Below are 9,962 nucleotides of genomic sequence, written 5' to 3' on the forward strand. Positions count from 1 at the left end.
AGAACAGACATTGCTCAACAGGAGCAAACTTTCGTAGCCAATACTCTAGGGGGTAGTGTCTACGGCTAGTGTATTTCTGCCGCAAACACACTATCTGTATAGGTATAGCGTTTCTCCCGACCAGCATCTCATCCACCAGATATCATAAAACATTTTAAAACCTGACTCATATTAACGGTCCCCCATCTCTCTTATTCAGAACACATAAGGAAGAGATTATGAGGACTAAACTGCCCAGCTTATAACACAGACCTCAGGCCCCCCATAGCAGGTTGCAGATAACATGTTATAACATCACATCATTATCTTATAAGGATACTTTTAACTGGAACTTCTGTACTACACGCAATATGGGGTATCCATGAGTTCCATATATCGGCAATGACCTCCCAGCCTGCACAGCCACAGCGATCAGCGTCGAGGAGATCGCTTATGCTTGCTCGTAAGCCATTCTTCCGCCTCAGATGGATCCGTAAAAAATATGGCTCGATCTCCATCCACAACCCGTAATCTAGCCGGATAGGCCATCGAATATGGAATCTGCATGTCCCGGAGTCGGCGCTTGATAGGGACATATGACGCCCTCTGTCGCTGCAAATCAGGAGAAAAGTCCGGATAAATGGACACAGAGGCATTTTCAAATCGAATCCCGCCGGCCTTCCGAGCTTCCAACAGAACCGTGTCCCGATCTTTGCAATTCAACATCCGAGCAAGCAGTGGTCTTGGGGGAGCACCCGGAACTGGGAACCGTGCTGGAACCCTGTGCGTCCTTTCCACCGCATACGCCAACGAGAAGGAGGCAGCTGGAAAAATCTCCTTCAGCCATTTTTCCACGAATTCTCCCGGCCTCTGCCCCTCTGCCCTCTCCGGCAATCCCACAATGCGGAGATTATTGCGGCGCGATCTATTTTCTAAATCATCGGCTTTCTGGCGCCACAGATCAACTTTACGGTGCAGATCTTGAATAGCCGCCGGCATGTTAGCAGTAAGGTCTTCCAAGGTTGAAATCCTGCCCTCCGTCTCCGTGACTCTCTCCCGCACATTTTGCAGATCCTGCCTCAATAGGCCCACGTCCACTCTCACCTCATCAATCTTAGCCGTTAGTGTCGTACGTGTCTCGAGGATGGCTGTCAGCAGCTTATCCGATGCCTCCTGCAGCGTTATTCCTGCATCATGTTCCGAGGGAGCAGGGGTGGATGTCCCAGCCACAGCCGCGGCCTGCACAGAAGAACTCCCGCCGACGCCATCTTGGATCACCACGCGGGCATATGATTTCAGCTTTTCCGCCACGTCCATCACTTTAGGCGGGCTCATCTTTTTCCTGGAAGTTATCCTTCCCTTCCGACGCAGTTGGTAAGGAATTTTGGCTAATTTCAAGGATTACAGCACCGTCAGGAGGATTTTAGACAGGATGCTGGCCCGGAGCTATCGCCACACACGTCCTCTCACATCAGCAGCTGGCCACGCCCCCGGGCAGCCCATTTTTAGATAGTGCCACAGTGCCCTCGGTGGATGCTGCCGCAGTGCCCTCGGTGGATGCTGCTGCGGTGCCCTCGGTGGATGCTGCCGCGGTGCCCTCGGTGGATGCTGCCACAGTGCCCTCTGTAGATGCTGCCACAGTGCCCTCTGTAGATGCTGCCACAGTGCCCTCTGTAGATGCTGCCACAGTGCCCTCTGTAGATAATGCCACAGTGCCCTCTGTAGATAATTCAACACACCCCTAGATAATGGCACAGTGTCCTCTGTAGATGCTGCCACAGTGCCTTCTCCTCTGTTGATGCTGCCACAGTGCTCTCTGTTGATGCTGCCACAGTGCCCACTGTTGATGCTGCCACAGTGCCCTCTGTTGATGCTGCCACAGTGCCCTCTGTTGATGCTGCCACAGTGCCCTCTGTTGATGCTGCCAGTGCCCTCCGTAGATGCTGCCACAGTGCCCGCCACAGATGCTGCCACAGTGCCCTCTGCAGATGCTACCACAGTGATGTCAGGGGCTTGCCCAGAGCTGGAGTCCCGGAGCAGAGCCGCTTCTGGCACTCTGCCTGGGATTCCAGCTCTGCTCCTGACATCACTGTCCATATATGGACAGAGATGTCAGGGGCAACCCCAGAGCTGGAGTCCCGGGCAGAGCGCTAGTAGGCTCTTCCTGGGACTCCAGCTGTGCTCCTGACATCCCTGGGACTCCTGCTCTGGGGAAGCCCCTGACATCATTGTCGATGTATGGACAGCGATGTCAGAGGCTTCCCCAGAGTCCCGGAGCAGAGCTGATACTAGCGCTCTGCCCGGGAATCCGCTCTGGTGAAGACCCTGACACACTGTCCATATATGGGCAGCGATGTCAGGGAATTCCACAGAGTCTTGGAGCAAAGCCGATACTAGCGCTCTGCCCGGGACTCCGGCTCTGGGGAAGCCCCAGGCATCGTGTGTCCAAACATGGACAGCGATGTCAGGGTATTCCACAGAGTCCCGGAGCAGAGCCTGTTCTAGCGCTCTGCCCTGGACTCCGCTCTGGGGAAGACCCTGACACACTGTCCATATATGAACAGCGATGTCAGGGAATTCCACAGAGTCCCGGAGCAAAGCCGATACTAGCGCTCTGCCCGGGACTCCGCTCTGGGGAAGACCCTGACACACTGTCCATATATGAACAGCGATGTCAGGGAATTCCACAGAGTCCCGGAGCAGAGCCGATACTAGCGCTCTGCCCGGGACTCCGCTCTGGGGAAGACCCTGACACACTGTCCATATATGAACAGCGATGTCAGGGAATTCCACAGAGTCCCGGAGCAAAGCCGATACTAGCGCTCTGCCCGGGACTCCGCTCTGGGGAAGACCCTGACACACTGTCCATATATGAACAGCGATGTCTGGGAATTCCACAGAGTCCCGGAGCAGAGCCGATAATAGCGCTCTGCCCGGGACTCCGCTCTGGGGAAGACCCTGACACACTGTCCATATATGAACAGCGATGTCAGGGAATTCCACAGAGTCCCGGAGCAAAGCTGATACTAGCGCTCTGCCCGGGACTCCGCTCTGGGGAAGACCCTGACACACTGTCCATATATGGGCAGTGATGTCAGGGAATTCCACAGTGTCCCGGAGCAGAGCCGATACTAGCGCTCTGCCCGGGACTCCGCTCTGGGGAAGACCCTGACACACTGTTCATATATGGGCAGTGATGTCAGGGAATTCCACAGCGTCCCGGAGCAGAGCCGATACTAGCACTCTGCACGGGACTCCGCTCTGGGGAAGACCCTGATACACTGTCCATATGTTGACAGTGATGTCAGGGAATTCCAGAGTCCCGGAGCAGAGCCTGTACTAGCGCTCTGCCCGGGACTCTGGCTCTGGGGAAGCCCCAGACATCGCTGTTCATATGTGGACAGCGATGTCACGGAATTCCAGAGTCTCGGAGCAGAGCTGATACTAGCGGCTCTGTGTCCCGCGGGCCGCAGATGACAGCCCCAGGGGCCGCATGCGGCCCGTGGGCCGCGTGCTTGAAACCCCTGATCTAGAGGATGGGATTAATAGCACTATTTCTATTTTTGCAGATGACACCAAGCTATGTAGTAATGTTCATTCTATGGAAGATGTTCGTGAATTACAAGCTGATTTGGACACACTAAGTGTTTGGGCATCCAGTTGGCAAATGAGGTTTAATGTAGATAAATGTAAAGTTATGCATCTAGATACCAACAACCTGCATGCATCATATGTCCTAGGGGGAGCTACACTGGGGGAGTCACTTGTTGAGAAGGATCTGGGTGTACTTGTAAATCATAAACTAAATAACAGCATCCAATATCAATCAGCTGCTTAAAAGGCCAGCAAGATATTGTCGTGTATTAAAAGAGGCATGGACTCGCGGGACAGGGATGTAATATTACCACTTTACAAAGCATTAGTAAGGCCTAGAATATGCAGTTCAGTTCTGGGCTCCAGTTCAAAGAAAGGATGCCCTGGAGTTGGAAAAAATACAAAGAAGAGCAGCGAAGCTAATAAGGGGCATGGAGAATCTAAGTTATGAGGAAAGATTAAAATAATTAAACCTATTTAGCCTTTAAAAAAGACGACTAAGGGGGGACATGATTAACTTATATAAATATATGAATGGCACATACAAAAAATATGGTGAAATCCTGTTCCATGTAAAACCCCCTCAAAAAACAAGGGGGCACTCCCTCCATCTGGAGAAAAAAAGGGTTCAACCTGCAGAGGCGACAAGCCTTCTTTACTGTGAGAACTGTGACTCTATGGAATAGTCTACCGCAGGAGCTGGTCACAGCAGGGACAGTAGATGGCTTTACAAAAGGCTTAGATAATTTTAGTATTAGCTCCTATGTGTAGAAATTTTTCCCTTCCCTTTTCCCGTCCCTTGGTTGAACTTGATGGACATGTGTCTTTTTTCAGCCGTACTAACTATGTAACTATGTAACTATGTAACTTCAGCTCCATGGACGTGGAAGAGAAACTATGCATTCTGCTGGGTGAAGAGGAAAACACAGTGGGCATAGCAGCACAATATGTCACTGTATGCCATAGACTGAGAGAGACATGGTATGCCATGGACTTGTATACTTATCCCTATCCCCCAACCCCCCAGTCCCTATCCCTCATTCCCTTATTCTTACTTGCTTTGGCAATGCTAATGTGTATTTGGTCCTGCCAATAAAGCTTCTTTGAATTGAATTGATAGATTAGACAGACAGACAGACAGACAGACAGATAGATTCCATATATTAATTATAAAGTGCTAAGTGCAAAAGAATAAGGAGAAATACCTAGGAGGAATGGTGGACTACTGACCCATGTTGCTGTGTCTCAAAGATGGTGACCTACCCCGACGCGCGTTTCGGCTTCCGCCTTCGTCTGGGGTTGCCACTTGCTAGTAGGGATGCACGATGCATCGAAACTTCGATACTGTTTTGATACTGTGAATCCCCAAATAGTTCGATACCATTATTTCATGTATTTTGATACTTAGCTGTGCGGCCGCACAGCTCAGTATTGTAACACATGAATGTATGAGAGCGAGGCTGCGGCTGTGTGATACAGTCATTGCCGTGCTCCTGAGTCCTGATAACAAGTGCGCGGGGTCAGGATGATGCGATGCGGCCAGCGCTGCACTAATGAAAGCAGAACATGGCGGGCGCACTACAAAACACCCCCATGTTCTGTCTTCAGTGCCTGAACCGCCGCTCATTAGTGCAGCGCTGGCCGCATCTCCTCATGCTGACCGCGCGTGCACTTCCTGTCAGGAGCGGGGCAATGACTGCATTACACAGCCGGAGCCCCGCTCTATAACGGCGGAGATCAGAGAAACCTCTCATCTCCGCCGTTATTCCCCTGAATGCTGCGATCACAGCGGACTGCAGCATTCAGGAGAAAATGAGAAGAGGGGATGCCCCTTGGATCGCGTCACAGGGAATTCCTGTGACGCGAATGAGGGACATACCATATATGGGCAGACAGCCCAGGGTCCATTGAAGGACCCCAGGACTGTCCTATCATATTTCCTGTTGTTAGGGCATACTTAGGTATGTCCTAACAACTGCCTGTGTACTATCAGTACACAGGCTAATGTACTGTAATATAGATATATGCCAGTACATTAAAGTTTAAAAAATAAAGTAAAAACATAAAGTAATGTTAAATTTAAAAAAAATACACATACACCTTTTTTACAATAAACATTAAAATAAGTCTCAATACATAAAATATTCAGTATTGGCGCAGCTGTAATAACCTGCACAGCAATTTTTTTGCATCATTTATGATATGTACGCTGTAAAAAAATAAAATAAAAACTGCTTTCTATCACTTATTGTGAGGCACGAGGTGTGATGAATTTAACCTCCATGTCACTCACATTAATAGTAATTAACTCTATCGTGTACCTTACATATTAACCCATTATGACTGAGAAACATGATAGGGTTAAATTATTAGGGCGGATTTACACGAGCGTGTGCGTTTTGCGCACGCAAAAAACGCTGCGTTTTCCGTGCGCAAAAGGCACTTAACAGCTCCGTGTGTCAGCAGCGTATGCTGCGTGGCTGCGTGATTTTCGCGCAGCCGCCATCATTATGACACTGTTTGTATGTTTGTAAACAGAAAAGCACGTGGTGCTTTTCTGTTTGCAATAATATTTTGCCTGCTGTTGCGCGAATCACGCGCGTCCCACGGAGGTGCCTCCGTGTGGCATGCGTGATTTTCACGCACCCATTGACTTCAATGGGTGCATGATGCGCGAAAAACGCAGAAATATAGGACCTGTCGTGAGTTTTACGCAGCGCATTCACGCTGCGCAAAAATCACTGACAGTCTACATTGCCCCATAGACTAGCATAGGTCCGTGCGACGCACGTGAAAAGCACGCGCGTTGCACGGACGTATTACACGTTCGTGTAAATCCGCCCTTAATGTGAGGCACGAAGAGGTTAAATTCATCATCACACCACGCGCCTCACATCAGAAAATGGAAGAACTTTTTTTTTCCATTACTGTCAAAGTCGAAATTCTGATATCGTGACATCCCTACTTGCTAGTTTCTACTTCCTATTTATCCCGTGCCCTAGCCAATTACAAAGTACTCTGCTCATCTGCAGAATGCTATTACCCAAAGTACCTCTGTCATTCGTCGGCGTCATGACCGCCTTTGTCCATGGCAGCTCATCACATGGTATGCGCGTCATGTGACACGTGGAATGCGTGCGTAATTACATCATCGCAACGCATCACTAGCACGTGTACATTCAGATACCGACTCATAGTGAGTCGCCATGGACGCCTGCGCATGCGCACTTGACACAGGTACGTACTTATACTCGTTTTGAGATCTCTCCACATGTCCATAGACAGTATGCAAATGAGTATTTTTTTACTGTACAGTACTCACAGCATCTCTGTCTTCGTACAGGAAGGAGAGCATTGCATATATACTAATACAAAGATACATAAATAGGTCATGTGACCAAACCATCATATCAATTTGTTCACTCCTATATCATTTCTAGCTGTCAATTTTGTACAATATAAACATGCGTGAAGATCCAAAGATGCACACAACCAGATCTAGGGATACATGATGTATTTAAGCAACACGATGGTAATCATAAAGTATGTAGTTAAATGCCTATGATGAATTTGGTTTATCCTATGATGAAATAACAACTGCCTCAATGCCCAAATCTTTGGAACACATGGGTAAAACCAAAAAGTATCTTCCAGTATATAGATAAATATATTGAAACATTTGCACATATCAAATCATAAAAAGGATTTCTTAGTGCATAAATAGTGTGTAGTGACATAATATCACAAAAATAAATAAAGGTACGTATATTTTGAACACAAAAAAGTCATAATAATTTTGTAAAGTGCAAAAAGGTGGATGCAAAAAAATATGAAATAAATGTGAAAAACGTGTAGATATAGCAGATCACCCATCTACACATGATACATTAAAGTGAAAAATTAAAAAAGTTGTGTACAAGACAAAATAATGTCTATATTATAAATATATTTTGAGTGTTGTATATATATATATATATATATATATATATATATATATATATATATACAAAACAAATGTAATAGTGGCATAAACAAAATATTTTTATACGTGCATATGTTCAATAAAATATTATACATATATATATATATATATATATATATATATATATATATATATATATATATATATATATAACATAATAATTACATCTCCCACTGGTAATATTCATGTACAAAGATGAAAAATGAAAAAGTAACAAATGAATGGCATCTTATTGATATCTTGCATAGGTCCAACAGTTTTTATAAGTGCCCTCTACTGCAATGTAGAAGTGTATCCTACATATCAGGATAATTCACACCATCTATGTGCACTAGAATAAAATAGGAAGAGAAGACACATAAGTTAAAATCAAAACATCATATTACAATAATACTTTATCCAATTAAGGAATGCCACAGATCGTACTAATAATCAGAGAAAGGAGGCATAGCCATGTGATTCATTTAATCCCTTAGGCTGCATAGTCCCCAGTGTCCATATCCATTTGCTCTCAAGTCTTAACAATTTTTTCATTAATTCCCCCCCTCTCATATTAATTTCTATGTGATCTATTCCCCTCACTTTAAGCAATCTAGAATTGCAGTTATAATAAAGTGACAAGGAATAGTTTTAAATGTCTCCTTTCTCCACATCGTGGATTTATTTTGCAGACTCAATGTCGCGTACATGCTCCCGCACGCGAACCCGAAGTTCGCGTGTAGTTAACCCTTCATAAATCTTATAGCAGGGGCATAATGCGTAATAGATCACACCACGTGTGGCACATGTGATGTGCCATACAATTTTGAATGTTTTATCCCTTTTAGAATTTGTAAACTGAACAGCACGTTCGATGTTCGGACATGAGATGCAATCTCCACAAGGGGAGCAGCCCCATTTTGGCCCTTTGGTCCCAAAGAACTTTTTACCTGATGGTATTCGGGTAAAAAAGCTCTGTACCAGGTGGTCCTTGAAATTCTTTGCACGTCGGTATGTCACTGAGGGGGATTGTGCTAACATTTTATTTAATATTGGATCAGCTTTTAGTATTGGCCAATATCTATTCAACTGACATTTCATCTCATCCCAGCGAGAATGATATGATGTAATAAATCTCACCTCATTGTTTTTAGTTGTTCTCGCAACTGGTTGTAAGAGTTTGCTTCTTTCGGTGTCTTCTGCTCGTTTTTTTAGCCTTCCTAATACAACGTTTACTGTATCCACGATCAGTAAATCTATTTTCAAGGTCTTTTGCTTGCTTTTGAAAATCTTCATTTCTTGAGCAAGTGCGTTTCAATCTGAGGAATTGGCCTATAGGTATAGCAGCAATTGTCTGTTTTGGATGCGCAGAAGTGGCATGTAGAAGTGAATTTACCGATGTCTCCTTCCTAAACAAATCAGTTTGAATATATCCATTATCATCACATTGAATCAAGATGTCCAAAAAATCTAATTGCTTTTTATCATATTTGTATGTTAGTCTAATATTCTGATCGTTTGAGTTTAGTTCCGTTATGAATTGCTGCAACTGCTCCAATGTCCCCTGCCAGATCATGAAGATATCATCAATGAAGCGGGCCCAAAATATTACCCGCTCCATTGATGTACCACGATCTGACAGGAATAAGTCTCTCTCCCACAGCCCCAGGAACAAATTTGCATATGAGGGTGTGCAGGCCGCCCCATCGCAGTTCCCTGGAGCTGTAGTAAAAACGACCCATTGAATGTAAATACCTTGTGTGTCAGAGCAAATTCCAATAGAGTGGTAAGTAATTGGGCAAAATTCTCCTCTAGATTGCTCATACCACGATTTGACAGGAATATGTCTCTCTCCCACAGCCCCAGGAACAAATTTGCATATGAGGGTGCGCATGCCGCCCCCATCGCAGTTCCCTGGAGCTGTAGGAAAAATGACCCATTGAATGTAAATACATTGTGTGTCAGAGCAAATTCCATTAGAGTGGTAAGTAATTGGGCAAAATTCTCCTCTAGATTGCTCATACCTAAAAAATATCTGGTGGCTTGCACTCCGCCGCTGTGTCTAATGCTGGTGTATAGCGATTCAACGTCGCACGTCCCCAACCACATATCTGCGTCCAAATGGATATTCTCTAGTTTCTGTAGCAAGTCTGATGAATCCCTAATGTATGATGCTAAACATTCTACTAAAGGTTTGAGATGATGGTCTATAAATTTACAAATATTTTCAGTAAAATTACCTTGCCCGGAAATGATGGGTCTACCCGATGGATTCTTTTGATTTTTGTGTACTTTTGGCAATAAATACAATGTTGCAATCACAGGTGTTGGTACAATGAGTGCATCATATTCGTTTTTAGTTATAATTACATCGTCAGTTGCTTGTCTCAAAATATTTATCAGTTGTTCACTGTAAGAGAGGATTGGA

Source organism: Rhinoderma darwinii, chromosome 3 (assembly GCF_050947455.1).
Source record: "Rhinoderma darwinii isolate aRhiDar2 chromosome 3, aRhiDar2.hap1, whole genome shotgun sequence".
Taxonomy (NCBI): domain Eukaryota; kingdom Metazoa; phylum Chordata; class Amphibia; order Anura; family Rhinodermatidae; genus Rhinoderma; species Rhinoderma darwinii.